This window comes from Sinocyclocheilus anshuiensis, unplaced genomic scaffold, assembly GCF_001515605.1.
Source record: "Sinocyclocheilus anshuiensis isolate Anshui unplaced genomic scaffold, SAMN03320099.WGS_v1.1 scaffold145, whole genome shotgun sequence".
In the NCBI taxonomy this organism is placed as follows: domain Eukaryota; kingdom Metazoa; phylum Chordata; class Actinopteri; order Cypriniformes; family Cyprinidae; genus Sinocyclocheilus; species Sinocyclocheilus anshuiensis.
This window is the reverse complement of record NW_015537973.1, coordinates 1,795,717-1,811,637: the sequence shown is the minus strand read 5'-3', so window position 1 is coordinate 1,811,637 and position 15,921 is coordinate 1,795,717. Positions and strand designations below refer to the sequence as shown.

At 37.5% G+C, this 15,921-nt stretch overlaps 1 protein-coding gene across 6 annotated transcripts in view; it reads right to left on the bottom strand.

The window, feature by feature from the left end:
* tenm3 (teneurin transmembrane protein 3) overlaps positions 1-15,467 on the bottom strand; it is a 297,565-nt gene extending 282,098 nt beyond the window's left edge. For all 6 annotated transcript variants that reach the window (XM_016463794.1, XM_016463787.1, XM_016463801.1 and 3 more), the window contains exon 1: positions 14,818-15,467. The gene's annotated coding sequence lies outside the window, so the exon portion shown is untranslated. The remainder of the gene's footprint in view (positions 1-14,817) is intronic.
* Between the last annotated feature and the right edge of the window lie 454 nt (positions 15,468-15,921).

Here is a 15,921-nt window from a genome sequence, read left to right as displayed (position 1 = left end):
TTCTTGGTTTATGGCAAACTTCTAGATCTAAATTAAACTCTTGTTAAATTTGGGAATCATAAACTAAACTAAACTAAACTAAACTAAACTAAACTAAACTAAAATAAAAATAAAAAATAAAATAAAATAAAATAAAATAAAATAAAATAAAATAAAATAAAATAAAATAAAATACAAAACAAAATAAAATAAAATAAAATAAAATCATTATTTTATAAAGAGTTTGGAAGTTGTGAACAATTTTTCAGAAAGTCTACGTGATAACTGATATCCCAGAAAAGACACAAACACACCTACACGGTCTCATTCCATTTCCTCTGAACCATCATTAAGTAGAGGGGGTCAATTTGGCCTATATTCTGTAATCGCATTTGCTCATCAGACCCTATACAGAGAGAGACAGTTACCCAACCACAGAATGCCTGACCCACCAGCATGACCCAGACCCTGCAGTCCCTGTGGTGGAAAGTCATCAGAGGGTTGGAGATGCTGGGGTGCTTGCTGCAGCGCTGCTTCTCTGCGGGGTTGTAGGGCTCATTAGTCATGCGGTGGTCGCTTCTCACCAAACACAATTAAGACTATTTGCCCTCCTGCAGCAGATGCTGATGAGACAGGCGGAGAGGAGGATTGGTTGAACAGCCCGCACTGCTACGAGAGGACCGCAGCGATGGAGGCAAAAATTGAATTTTGATAATGGAGTACATCCATTTGAGAGGCTTGGCAGGGATGACGAACGAGCAGGAAGTGAAAAAAAGAAAGAGGGGTGAGGGGAGGGGGGGCAATAATGACCTTACCGGAGTGAAAATCTAACGGTTCCATTGCATCCGATCTGTTATGCACATTTCACAAAACCAGAATCATTCGCAGTTGTTACCTGTCACTCACCTCTAGAAAGGTCAAAAAGATTAGAAAACACAACTATAGCCCTGAGCGCTGTTATCAGAGCTCTCTATTCAACAGGTGAGCTCTAGATGCTGATGCTTAGATATTCTAAGATACTAAGCGTTTTATACAAATAACAGTGTTTCGGCAGTATATGACATAATTTGGGCTTTTCAAAAGCCTAGTGAGTAGCCTATAAAGGCAGCATTTTAAGGTTTTGTAAGCCTGCTCTGAACTGTTTTAAAAGGTCAGAAAATTATGCTGCCAGTTAAAAAAAATAGTTTAGTCATATTGAAAGAAAATAGTTTAGTGTTAGTTAAAAATGTACATATACTAATGTCTTAATGTTTTTAATGTCTCTTATGCAGTAAAAACCGTAAAACTGTAAAATAAAATAAAAATATGATTATGATATAAAATGTAATAAAAAAAACACTATTTTAATATGTAATTTAATCACATGATGGCAGAGTTTAATGTTCAGCAGTGATTACCTCACATGATCCTCCAGAAATCATTCTAATATGAAGATTTGTTGCTCAAGAAACATTTCTTATTATTATCATTGTTGAAAACGGTTTTACTGCTTAACATTTTTTTTTTTGTGAAAACCGTGATTCATAATTAACTTGATGAAATGAAAATATTTATATGCAGTGTTGGGGGTAACGCTTTACAAGTAATGCGGGTTACATAATCAGACTACCTTTTTCAAGTAACTAGTGAAGTAACGCATTATTTTTAAATTTACAACCAAATATTTGAGTTACTTTTTCAAATAAGAAAAGCAAGTTACTTTGTTTGTTTACTTTGTTAGGCTTATTAATTTCACTTTTGGTGTGAAAGGGACTTTACAGTTGCAAAATATTTCATTTCTGAGTTTTTTTTTTATTATTAAAAAACAAATAAGCAAGTCTAGCCCAGGTGAGTAACATAATGCATTACTTTCCATAAAAAGTAATAAGTAACACAATTAGTTACTTTTATAGAGTAACACAATATTGCAATAACAAGCAACTTTCCCCAACACTGTTTATATGAAATATATTTATTTTTAACAATGTACAAATATTTACTGTCACTTTAATGCACCCTCACTGAATACAATTATGTCTTTCAAAAAAAAAAAACAGAACTTTTTATGTATATATTTTTATGTTGTTTTTCTCAGTAGATTATACATATTAAAATTATAATGCTGCTAGCCTAGAAAAATGCGACCATCAATCTCATGAAATCAATTGCGAGTCCACTGTATCTGGTGCTGCCTATGTTGAGTGTTCCAAATCTGTCACTTACAAGGTCCCAAGAGCGTCAGGATGTTGCCTAGGCAGAGGGCAGCAAGGCAGCTCACTAGGATTTAGAACAGAGCATCTGTTTTTAAATTTGCAGGGAATGTTTGCTTAACGAGGAATGAACATAAGAATGAATCTAAACTCAATGGCTGCAGATAACACTTACATAAAAAACAATGAAGTCAACTACTTTTGTGTACTTTGCAAAACTTGCCTCCACAGATTAGGATAAGTGGTGACTCTTTTAGGACTGAATCAGAACACTGATATGACAGACCCTCCTCTTAATTACTACTGTAAGAGCACCAGTGGTAGGCCTGATCTTGTTCAAAATGTCAATGTGCCCACTTGGGAGAATGAAGGGGGGGAGGGGGGGGCAACTAAATTGAGAACAAATGCAGAAATGTTGAAGTCAACAATATTTTAGAGTGCCGTGGGACTCTTCCGCTGCACGACAGACAACAACATATATCATATCATGCTGCTTGTGGTTTTTAACCAAAGGAGCATCTCGATTTATTGTGAAGAGAGACAGAGAAACACCACAAAAGAAAGAGGAGGGTTGTTTGTGTTTCAAATTAAGCAATAAGATGTGTGCTAATAGTTCTAAGATGCTGATTTAACTGTGCTATGGGGCAGTGGTTTCTGAGTACGACACTCTATCAATCTTTTACTCTTTTTGACACAAATACAGCCACTGCCAATAAAGTAAAAGATGCAAACCTTCAAATGCCAAGCATGGGTTTATAAGGAGGATTTTAGTTTTTTTAAACCAGTCCTGTTTGGTGAAGTGGTTATTTTCTCTCGTTGAGCACAAGAGTCTATTTCCACCATTACTCTGACAAGCACGGACACCTGTAGCTTACAAGCTGTCGCCATGTCAACGGTGAGAAAGAAAGGAAAAAGATGCAGGAAAGAAGTGTGGGGAACATAAGACTCCATTTGAGGGAACGGGAGTGCTGGAGAAGCCCAGTCGAGCTCATGGGAGGGGCGAGAATGATGAAAGGCTGTTGAAAGCTCTTCACTTACAGGCTCCGTGAAGAGATGTACATCTCACAACATACAACACAGTCACCTAAACCACTCCTCTGAGATGATGGGTGTTGAAAAAAAACCTCAAATAATGCATGTTACGAGTAAAACAAAGTGAGTGTTTCGACAACACCCTCGTCCAGGTGTTAGAAGCATCATCTGGTTAACAATGTAACCTGGCAACCACTGAAAACACAACAATGGATAAAAATAACCCATTATTGCATTAGATTGTGCCAAACCAGAGAATGAAAACTGACACGCTCTATGCAACAGTTTTTTCACACTTAGGCTGCTTTAAAATAACCAACTCAGAGCCTAATTAAATGGATCAACTCCTCCACTCAATTGAACATTACGGTAACATAAAAGTGATGATTATGATATGAAGATATTTATTTAGAAGTCAATTTCAGCAAATTTAGTTGTCTTAGATTAATCATGTTAACTACAAAAAAAATCACAAGTTTAATTGTAATTAATCTTTAATCAACTGACAGCCTAGGGCTTAAAAAGACCTGTACAGAGAAAACAAAAGTGTTACATTTCTGTTAAAATTTCTTTTATATTTTACATTTTGAATTGCAAATTGGTCAGGTTAAACTCTTGAGCCTGAAGCAGAACACTGAAGGGAAAGCTTTGAATTTCTGTTTGTAGTTATTATTATTTTTTCTTTATTAAAATAAAATAGGCAGTTCATCTCTTCTGCGTGTCATCATTGTACGGCACTCAAAGGCCAAAATTATTTGTCATCATGGTTATTATAGCTAACTGAAACAAAAACTAATACCATGAAATATACTAAATAATAATAATAATAAAAAAATGTGTATTAGATATCAGTCTCAGACAAACACTTAAAGAACACAAGTTGCAGAAAGCAGGAACATCACCAATATCAATATAGCACCAATCATCAATATAGCAATTTTTTATTTCAGCTAGTTGCCAAGGAAGCATTTCTCATTTTAATTTAGTTTAACTTGAATACAACTAAAACTGATATAAAAATAACAAAAAGCTATGTAGACATACAAAAAACAAACAAATAAACTATGCAACAAAATTACTCCAATTTGAACATAAAATTAAGAAGAACCTTAAAATATAACTGATTCAAAACATTAATAAAACTAGTAACTTGATACTAAAACAGCACTTTTCAGCATTATACGAATGCAAAACAAAACAAGTAATGTTGTCAAGACCTTTACAACTAAAACAAGTGTGAAAACACCCTAATTTGTAACACCTACAGTAACTGATGTCCAAGAAGAAAGTTTAGACTGGCATGTCAAAAAAACTTGTCAAACCGCACGTGAGCCACACATAGTCATTTTATGAGCGGCTGTATTACTATGTGGCTTCAATCAGTGTCTTCGGCTCATAAAGTGTATCTGACTGCAGTCTAATGTACATTCTACTGCCGTCCATCTTAATTACATTGAGATGCACTTAGTGCCATGCAAATGCATCGCAAGCCAACTGTCTCAATGTAGTACCCATTGTCCTTCACTCTTCACTCGCCTGGGACTCCGTCATTAATGACAGAGGAGTGTGCTGAGCAGTCACTGAACCCTGCAGATGAAATTATCTCTCCGTTACTGGCGGGTTACGGCTGGATGGTGCTGAAGGCACCAGCGAGCAGTCCAGCACCTCCTCTGATTATTTAAGGAATGTGGGTAGAACAACATAAAGGACAGTAAGTACGTTTACATGTGGAGAGGATTTGAATTTACCTCTTTAGTCTCTTACACCTTAGTTTTGACTTTCAAAACCTCAATAAATTTTCCAGATATTATGAAATCTGGGCCTAAATTAAAGTAGCATCTGATGGATTGCAGTTGCACTTTTTTTCAATTTTGTTCTGTTCTTGTACTCTAAAATCTCATTGGATGAGCAACGATGAAGCCACACAGCCACACAGTCACACAGAGCACATCATCTGAATTCAATAATAACATACTCTGCTTCCGTCATGCCTAAAACCCTTTTACCTGTGGTCAAATATTTGCAAAATACAGTCTCTACTGGCTTATCGCTTTAAGATACATCCTAAAATCCTGCTTTTGCTAAAAATCTAATCAGAATCACCCAGTTCAGCATAACGTGGAAAGATACAATTTGACTAAATAAAGTGCAAACTAACATATTCTATTAATTCTAAGGTTTGCATTCAGTTTCCTTGGTGAAAGCAACTTAACTTGTATAGGAAACATTCTCTCTCCTTCCCAAAGGAAATGGATTTCTCCCTTTTCAGCAGACCATTCAGTCCAGGCCATTGTACAATGACCAGGAAATCAATGTTATTTTTTCCCACTCTATTTTTTTTCTTTTTCTTTCCCATCTTCACACACACAAACACACACAAGCAGGGCTCACACCCACACACACCTGATGTAATCTGGCAGACAGTGCCAGCAGAGTGAGCCATCAGAGGGAGTGCACGCCCGGTCTAAAGCATCTCCCAGCTGGCTGCGTGAGCTGTGCCCGTCTGGCTGGAAGCTACAGATTAATTAACAGTGTGCCATGAGAGCACCGCACAAGTGTGTGTGGAGGGGGCGAGGTGTGTGACATTCAGCCCGGCCTGCTCACGCACCCAGCGAGCTCTGGATCTCACTTCTCTCCGCCCTCGCCATCATCATCATGGCCTCACGCTCTCACCCCGTCTGCTCGGTGACCGCAGCCAATCGCCTACCAATCGGGACAGATAAAGATACAGCGCTTTGAGACTTTACAGAAGGAATACAAGCTGTGACCGCTGCAATAAACAGCCATTGTGACTAACAAAATGTTGATTTCTTTTCTTTTTTACCTTTATAGTAACACAGAACAACTATCAGAAGAGCAATACAATCTTCCTTACTCTGTTGTTAATTGCTTCTTGTCTCAAAATAAATGTTCCTTCCATTAAAAAAGAAAGAAAAATATATACATAAAGTATACATATGTTCACTACATCAGTTGTTTTTTGTAGTTTTTGCTTTAAGAGCAATATTTTACATTTTTGCAATTAGTAAAATGATTTTTCATGCAGAAAAAAAAAACAAATGATACATTTAAAAAAATGAAATTTAATTACACATTACTAACACCTGACGAGAAGTGTCTAGAAACTCATGAGCCACACATAGTCGATACAATTTAAAATTAAAAATTTTATAAAATAAGTTATTTATTATACAGACAAAAAACAACAACATTAACACTTATTACTATTACCTGATAAATATTACCATAATATCACAACACCATAGCCCTTAAAATATGCACAATTATTTGCTGAAAATTTATAAAATTGTAAATTCATACATAATGGCTGAAACATTAGGTCAGTGATAGGTGAATTTGTGCAAAAATAAGAGTTTGACTGGAAGGATGGCCTTGGACAACAACAAAATAAACAATAAAAAAAAGAATAGGAAGAATAAATAAAAAAGAAGTGTTTTCTCCTTAATTTTACAAGTTGATAAGCCTACTCATTTTGCTATATCAAAGTTTGGTACCCTATAGGAAAAGACCCTCCAGGCATTTTTGGGTCGAAACCCATTAGTTAAGAACGGCTGATCTAGTGACAACGAAAACACAAATTAAAATTTCCATACAAATTCGAAAGCAACAATAGCACATTGTGAAGTTAGCTAACATGAGTAAACTACTGTGTCCATAGCAACAAGCAGAAAAATATATTTTTGGTTCACTTTGAATGGGGGCTAACGGGGTTCAAAGAAAGCTCCAGCGAAATAACAGAGGAAATATCTAACCCATTCTGAATTTGCACATCAATAGAGAGACAAATCGAGCGTCCTCTCTTCCTCCTATAATATATACAATAGAGAGAGCGGCAGTTCAGCTGTGACTGAAACCCGAGATACATGTGCTCTGAATCATCGGGCAAAAGACTGTCCCCTCTCCCCTCTCAAAATATTTCGTAACACCCATTCTCATTAGAGGGATGGAAAAACTTGGGGAACGGATCGATGTTTTCATTTTTCAAGTGCTTGTATCCATTAGACGGGTAAAATTCATCCATCAAGCAAATTCCTTTCTGGTTAGGCCCTGTCGCTTTAACAAGTAGCGAGCTCAATGTGCAAGATGTATTGCTCTCCATTTCACTAACCTTCATTACGTCTTTCATGTGTCTCTCACCCCCTCCTCTCGTATTGAGAGCCAAAGGATCTGATTGGCTGGAGACACTACCTGCCATGTTCTGTAGCATACAAGCGCAGACAGTCAACCTCTCATGTTCTTCGCATTAATTCAAACGCCTTTTTTACAGAAATCATTCAGCATGAATTATATATGATGGCCCTTTTACCTCCTCACTTAGGGGAAAATATAATTCTATAATTTGGTGGTTTTCATATGGTATTTAAAGCAATATTGAGTGGGCCTTCCTGTAAAGCTGAAACTAATGGGAAAAAGGGGGTTACTGCATTCCAAAAGTAAGTGCTCATAAAGTTATGTTGAAACACACATAAATTACAGTGGCAAAAAATGTCATCACAGCCATTAGAAAGACGAATCCCTCATCCTGGCCTCTCCATCTCCGTGAACTTAATCCAAAGAAAGCTATCAAGAGGACTGTTCCGTTTCAATTTCTGGACCTCGCGCTCCAAAAAAAACGCAAAAGGAGCTAATAAATTATGTGGTAAATTACGGTGCACCGAGCACTTTCAGGCAACATATCGCAAGATGAATTTCTACAGCGTCTACAAAAGAAACGGTCCAGCTGAAGGGAGACTGGAGAAAGGAATGATGCAGAGGAAGCGAGCGAGAATTTTGATTTCTTTTTTTTTTTTCATTTTTTATACGTTTAAAATGGCTATAATTTAGCCCCCATAAATGACAAAGCGGGGAAAAAACACATTTAAATCGGCACAACCTTTCCACCTGAGCTGCTGTGAGATCAAGTGGGTGCTTATTTGAATAAAAACCCCGCTTGCCAGCAGCCTCTGCTGATGGGGAAACAAAAGCATTGCTCTTCTCCTTAATGAACATATCTGCCGTGGAACGCTGCAGCTGGACTTAAAAGGTTACGGTTGTGGGGGGGGGGGGGGGTTGGATTGGCTGTATCAGTGACAAAAGGGAAGACTGATGGCCTCACCAAGAACCAGAAAGACCTTTGCGCGAACCCCTCTTCCGCCACGGGAGAGCACGGTTCATGTTTACATCCCTCCCTCCAACATCCTCACACACTTACACACAGCGGCCTCCATTTTATTTACTGCGGCATTCATAAAATATGGATGCCCAACAAGATACTGGCGGACACATGAGAACAAAATAGGAACAATGAAGTATAAAATATCACAGCATCTGGCGCTTGGTGAACTATGACCGCTGACTTGCTCTAAGTATTTTCCCTTCAATCATTTATTGCCTTGTAAATTATCACTAAAGGCATTGTATTACATCCTCAGCAGTGAAAGCATTTTAAACTGTAAATTTCACATTATTAAATCTTGACAGTCTAAACGGATGACATATTTATTAGTAAAGGCCATACAATCATGATAAACTGCAAAAATGGAGTACAAAGCGTACCTGGCTCTCGAATCCAATGAATTAGGGTCTTAAGAGGTCATTGAAGAAGTAGACCGCCTGTGATGGGAAGTCCTGCTGCAGCGGAGTGGAGCGTGTGAGAACTTAAAAGGTGAAGCGTCGTAAGGTGGGTGTCGTAAGGTACGGACACACAGATGACTGACCTGTCCTACTCTATAAAAGTGTCTGACGCCAGGTATGCCGTCAGCCAATCCGAACTCGGCGCTCCACGAAGGACGCACAGGTACATACAAACGGAGCAGAGGACTAGGACACACATTTAGACATAGGAGAGGACAATTGCATCAGGAATGAATTTCTAACCTTGTGAAAAAGAGAAGAACTATAAAAGAACTACAAAAGACAGACATGCACACACACACACACACACACACACACACACGCACGCGTGCGACTGTTCAAAAGTTTGGGGGCAATAAGATTTATTTGAAAGAGATTACAGTAATACTTTTATTCAGCAAGGATGCATTCAATTGATCAGTGACAGTAAAAACATTTATAATGTTACAAAAGATTTCTTCCTATTCAACAAAAAATTCTAAAAAAGAAAAAAGAAAATCATGTTTTCCACAAACAATATTAAGCAGCACAACTGTTTTTAACATTGACAAAACCAAGAAATTTTATTTGAGCAATTACAATGATTTCTGAAGGACCATGTGACACTGAAGACTGGGATAATGGCAATCACAGTAATAAATTCCATTTTAAAATATATGAATCATGAATTGAAACACATTAATAATATTTCACAATGTTATTATTTTGCATAATGAACAATTTAATACAGCCTTGGTAAACTTAAGAGACTTTTTTCAAAAGCATTAAATACTGTTTAATCTTACTGGCCTCAAACTTTTAAACAGTACAATATATATCAATACTGGACATATTTTTTGAACGAAATCAATACAAGATAATCTAAGAAACAGATGTAATAATGTCAAGGAATGTAAAGTGGATGAATGAAATGTACTTGTCAAAACAGGCAAGTTATTTAATGTGCAATCCACAGTTAACTAAAAATGCAGGTGTTTCATACAATAGTCATACGTGGTAAAGGCACATTATATGAGTACATAAACTATAAGACAACATGAAGGTTAAGTGTTAAAAAAAATGTCAGGCATCTGGATGTGACTCCAGCTTGTCACATTCTGATCCTTATCTTCCTATCTCAATTATCCTATAAATAATAGCCAAAAGTCTTCAAAAACAGACACAAATACTTCAATGAATCAACTACCATTGACTACTCATTCTTCCTTTACTATCATACATTTATTTGGCACGCATAATTCGACAGTTGGCAGAGGGCACTCTGCAGCAAATCCTATAGCACAGCATAACACCACCAAACCCGCCTTGTATAATAACTGTTGTCAAATATAAATCTGATGAAATTTTCACAAGATGGCAAAAAGATAGAAGAAGGGGGGAAAAAACATAACAGATTTAAGGTTGGAGGTGGAGCCTACTTAAAAGCTGACGGTTATTTCCCTATTTCACACTCGACAGAATTCACACAATCTTTGTCTTCCACACTGGTCGCACTGCATATTTCACCAAAAAGACATACGCTTGCATGTAACACACCAGATCGGTCCAACTTTTTTGATGCAACTGGAAAGTTTTATTTATTTATCTGCCAATCCCAAAGTGTTGCCAGCTTGAGCTGGTGGTTTTTGCAGTTTGTTTATCATTGACCATCACAGAGGCGCCAGTGTGAAATAAAGTATTTTTAGATGCTGACATAATGGTTCGAAGAGGGAGGAGACTATGAATTTTTCATAGCGGCTCACAAGGAGAGGTCATTCGCCACTCTTTCTCTATAAAAGCGGGGAGAAAAAAGAATTTCTGGAAGGCTGCGAGCGGCTTTCACCCCTCTGAAAAATAAACCGATCAGCCAAGTACAGCGACCTAGAGACACACAAACACAAAACCCTACTGAACGTTGAAAAAATGCATTCCCTCATTGTCCAGCTGTTCTGAAACAAACTGAAACCTTTTATTTCCTGGTACCCGTGCAGCTCTCCTCAAATTCCCAGCAAACACAAGTAGCCACCATCTACTGAACACTCGGCTGGCAAGTCAACATTGTCTGTTGGGAGACGACAATGTGAAAAGGTGTCCAGTACAGTAGCGTCACACTCGCCTAACAATGCTTTGGTAGATTCCATGAGAATGGATTCGTTTTGTTTGTCTGTAACGGCATTATTAGACAGTTCGCAATCCGTTTTACCATTTAAAAACTATTTACAGCTTTGGCCGGCTCTATACAGTGGATTCAAACCAGAGTGTGTGTCCGTGTGTGTGCCTGTGTATAATCCTATTTGAAGTATTCTCTGCGTTTTCAATGCATTGAGGAGTTGAGCATAAATCAGAGTGACAGACTTAAAAGAAAAGGCTTTGCATTAAAGAGTCTAGGTCAAGGGGATGGGTCTTAAACACAGACAATTCCTTTCTTCTCTGAAATATTAGCACACTCCGACCGTTACCAGACGAGTGAAAGTGCATCCCTCAAAGTGTCAATTAAGCGGCACAACAGTGGCACATCAATACTTTCGAGCTGCCGCGTGACGTTTTAATTAAGCTTTGCATAGGTCGCGTATAACATTCCATCCAGTCACACAAGTCACAAACATTATATGCTTCCACACCTCTCTTCCTGATACGTTACAATTATGCACCTATGTAGCAAGTACACAAAAGAACGTCGTAAGAGGCATGAGGCCCGCGGTTCTCCGGCTGTCGTTTGGCATGTGCACTCAAGTCAGTGAGCTTTGAGTTGGTGTTGGGTTGCCGGCAAAAACACCAGTGTCTTCGTCTTTCAGCATGACTAGGCAGCAATGAGCCTGCTCCAAATGTTACAAGCTATTCAGGCCTCATTGGTGTGTGTGTGTGTGTGTGTGTGTGTGTGTACATGCAATGCCAACTCCCAATTATTCATGCATTGCATTTAACAAGCTGGTGAATCAGCCCTATACCATCAGAAAGTAAGTCACATTCACATGCACAGACACACACCGGTGTCAAAACAACAATGCCTATTTATCTGGTCCCAATCATTGTGCTCCTGACAATTATTAATCATGTTAGAGTCTTATTGCCTTGAAAATTAAATTACATGAAAATAAATGTTTCTGCAATTAGCTGTCATGCCTCCCATTGACAGGGAATGATTAAAACGAAGACACTGACTAATTGGGCTTTGAATAATGAAATGATATGTATGCTGACTTTTAAGCAGGTGTGAAAGCAGAAGCAACAAGGAGATGATAAAACATCTGGCCGCACTGGACAGGTTCTGTCAATCAATCCAGCCTCTGTGAATTCCATTACCATGACAACCCCAGCCAATAACATCTGTACTGGCCTTTATGAGGGAAAGAGGGCCACTATATGTGACAATATTAGCATCATTACAGTAAAAAATGGTGCCTTCTTGCTCCTTTATTTGATGTGAGATCAAACATGTGCACACTCTCTCCATCCCACACGCTGCGGCCTTCCACGGGTCTTTAAAAAAAAAAAAAAGCTCTTTCTGTCATGATATAAATGACACTTCAGAGTTTGAAAGTGCTCCTATCAATCACTCCAACTTTAATGTGAAATAATCAAATCAGCTTAAGTTTTTCTGTTGTCTGTTTCTTTCCCCCCTCCCTATCTCTCAAGTGAACAAAGGCCAAGTTCAAGGCAACATCAAAAATTGATTTCAGCTACACTTCAGATTAGTCAAAGGTCTCTCTGCATGCACACACACACACACACACACACACACACACAAGCAATGCTAAATCTTTCCTCGTTTTATTACGTACATCGTCCATAATGCATTAGTCTCCTTGCAGATGCATTTTCTAATGTTCCTATGATGTTTTTTTTAAGAAAAAAAAAGTAAAACATGCATAGGCATGAACATCTATTCATACAAAAATGACACTATTATACAGGTAACATCAAATTTCCACAAAACGCCCATATTTGCATCTCAAACATTTTTAACATATATAAATGATTGAGTCTCTGTCACAGATTACAATATCAAATCGACCTTACTGACCTAAACTAGAGAATACTAATAAATAGAAACAGATACATGCTTAAAAATACCGCCCATAAAATAAATTGCTAAAACCCCCAGTAGAAGGCCTAAACCAGTCAAAACAATCAGGAGACTGAAACATGTTTTTGAATATAGATATTTAAAAACTGAATATAACATAAGAGACCAGTCCAGGAGCATGATCCAATGGGAGACAATGTCTGTTCATGTCCATGACTTTAGCGGGCAATATACACTAACATTTAAACAAAAGACCATTTAGGATGGGCCAGGAATCTTTCACCAATCACTATCATCAGTATCAGCTTTCAGCGCAATTACAGTACATGGTGATACCTCAGTACCATGCTCCCTTCTACACTGTTTTCAGTCAGTGTGTGTGTGTGTGTGTGTGTGTGTGTGTACGTCAGGTTGTTTCTTCTTTATCTGTCGAAACACAACCTCCAGGTATGTGTTCATAAGTAAAATTTAACTGATAACCTGTTTTTTCCTTTTTTATCTTATTGCTTTTTGGAATACTGTATAAGTGTTTGAGTAGTCTACACATCCATGATGCGCTTTAGAGGTTTGGCTCAATTATGTACAGATCAGTTTGACATTACAAGTAATTTAGAGACACCCTTACTGCCATTTAAGTCACCAAAGCAATATGTCGCAAAGTCACCAAAGCAAATGTTGTAATTTGTCTGACATCAAATATTACATTTATCTCTAAAACATAAAAGAAAAAAAATTGCTCAGAAGACACACTCACATATACACAGACCAAAAAAAAAAAAACTACTGCCAGTGAGTGTTTTGTGAAAGTGTACTGTCTTTTTTTTACTTGCAAAAAAACTTGGTTATGAGAGAATATTTGTTTATAAGCATCAGCTAAGCATTTAACTTTTTTTTTATGGTTATGATCAATCAATGAGCATTCACTCAGAGCTGAGAATAAAGCTTAAACAAACATGAGAGAAGAACTGTAGTGAAAGAAAAATGACTAGGTGAAGAAGGTAAGTTAACGATTACAGATGTTCTGAAAAACAGTTATTTTAAGACATCTTCAGCACAGCGTGGAGGTGAATTAGTTCATGCTGTACACAGCAGTTTCCCTCAGATAAAGCAGGTCTGTATGAAACACTCACAAACAACTTTAACACATGTAATCTGAGCAGAGGGATATTGTAATATTGTTCACATAGGATACAGTAACAATGTCAATACAACTACCTTCATAACTATATTTGTATTATTTCAATTATTGTAATTGCTTGTAAAACACAATCTTACACAGTAAGATTAATATAAAAAAAGAGTTAAAATGTGAAGTATAAGTTATATAGATGCAGGTATTAGCCTGTCATTCTTATATTATTTATTTTTTATATCTATTTCATATATAACTTTATTTTTTTTTTTTTTACTGATCTGACGTCTTTATCATCTACTTGCAGTACACTGTTAATTTTTAACGTCATTACAGTAAATGCATATAAGTTGTCAGAAGTGTAGAGCTAAGAACTATTATTTATATGAAACAATTTCAAGCTGTTGGGCTGTACATACACATTTTTTTTTCACTGAAAGACAACGGAAAAGTCAAGTAGATGAAGTTATTACAACGACGGTGAAACTCCGTGTGCTCTTATTAATATACAGTGAAGCTTACAAGCACCGCACGTGAACACATTTACAACCTGTGTGTACCTACTGTCTTTACTATGATTTACTTCAGCATGCGCTTGGCTAAGCTATACATTCTGAAAGTAATGCATTTTATACGACGAACTTGTTTTCTCTGTATGTTAATCTGCATTAGTAATGTGATGATGTTTTTTTTTTTATCTGACAATAAAAAAATAAAGCAAGCTTTTTTTTTTAAATAAAATTTTAATTGCCCTGCCTTGCCCTGTTTTATTCTCTGTAAAAAAAAAAAAGGTAACGAATGTGTAAGTAAGCGTTCGCACATGCTGAGGTCATCGGTGTTCTTACCTGCTATTGATGTGTTTCAGCATCCCATTGACAAAACTTCACTAAACGACGGTCAACTTCGGGGAAAGACAAAACAGAGAGATGTTTCTTGCAAAACAAGTCCTCCTCACTCGCTTCAAACAGCAACTCCCGTCCAAACGATAGTCCGGAGAGCGCGAGAGTCACTCAGATGTTGTCAGATAGATGTTTCTCTCTCCTCTCTGAAAGCAAGAGCAAACGGAGGAGATTGGTCGGGGGTGATCGATGTGTCCAGCGCTCATGTGCGTAAATGCCGAATATCAGCCGCCACCGTCCGGAAACACCGAGATACGGAGTTACACGAGCTGCCGCTGTTTCCTCACAGAGATAAAACAAAGCCGGGAATGCGCGCGAGCATGTCTACCTGAAAGCGCTGCGAGAGTACAGATAATTCGCGCAAGAGTGTGTTTCCTCAGCTCTGGATCTGGCTCGGCGCTACTGGTCCCCCCGCTGCGTCCAATCAGTGCGCTATGTGTCTGTATCCAGCACCGGATCAGTGATAAATGAAGGGTCATCCATGACTAACGCCGAACCCTGACGAATGACTTTCACAAGCTCGTCGTCATCATCGTACTCTGGCTGATAGCGACTGTAAGCAGCTCATGGGTTTGGCTCTGTTTTACGTTTTCATTCGGGATGCGAAGTTCATTCTCATCGAGGAGCAGCACAGCGCTTGCAAGTGTTATTTTGCATGCTCAAAGTTATTACTTCCCCTGACCCAAAACAACACAAAACATGTCCTGTATAATAAAACATAAAAATAACGAACTGTTAGATTTAATTTTTCTTTCTTTTAAATTTATGGTAAAATCAAAATGGCAGCTGCCAGAACTTTACTGTATTTTTTAAAAAATATATATATATAAATAAATAAATAATGTTGTAGCAAAATTGTTGTGGCAAATGGTGTTAAAAGATTTATCGGGTGGTATTTTGGTGACATGCTACATGACAATGCTTTTATGTCATTAAATTATATGTAAATAAATACAATGTTAATATACTGACATATTTGAGTTACACATATCTGAATCTGTTTGTAAAGTGATTATTCAAAAATGAAGCGTTAACTAAAGGATACTTTAC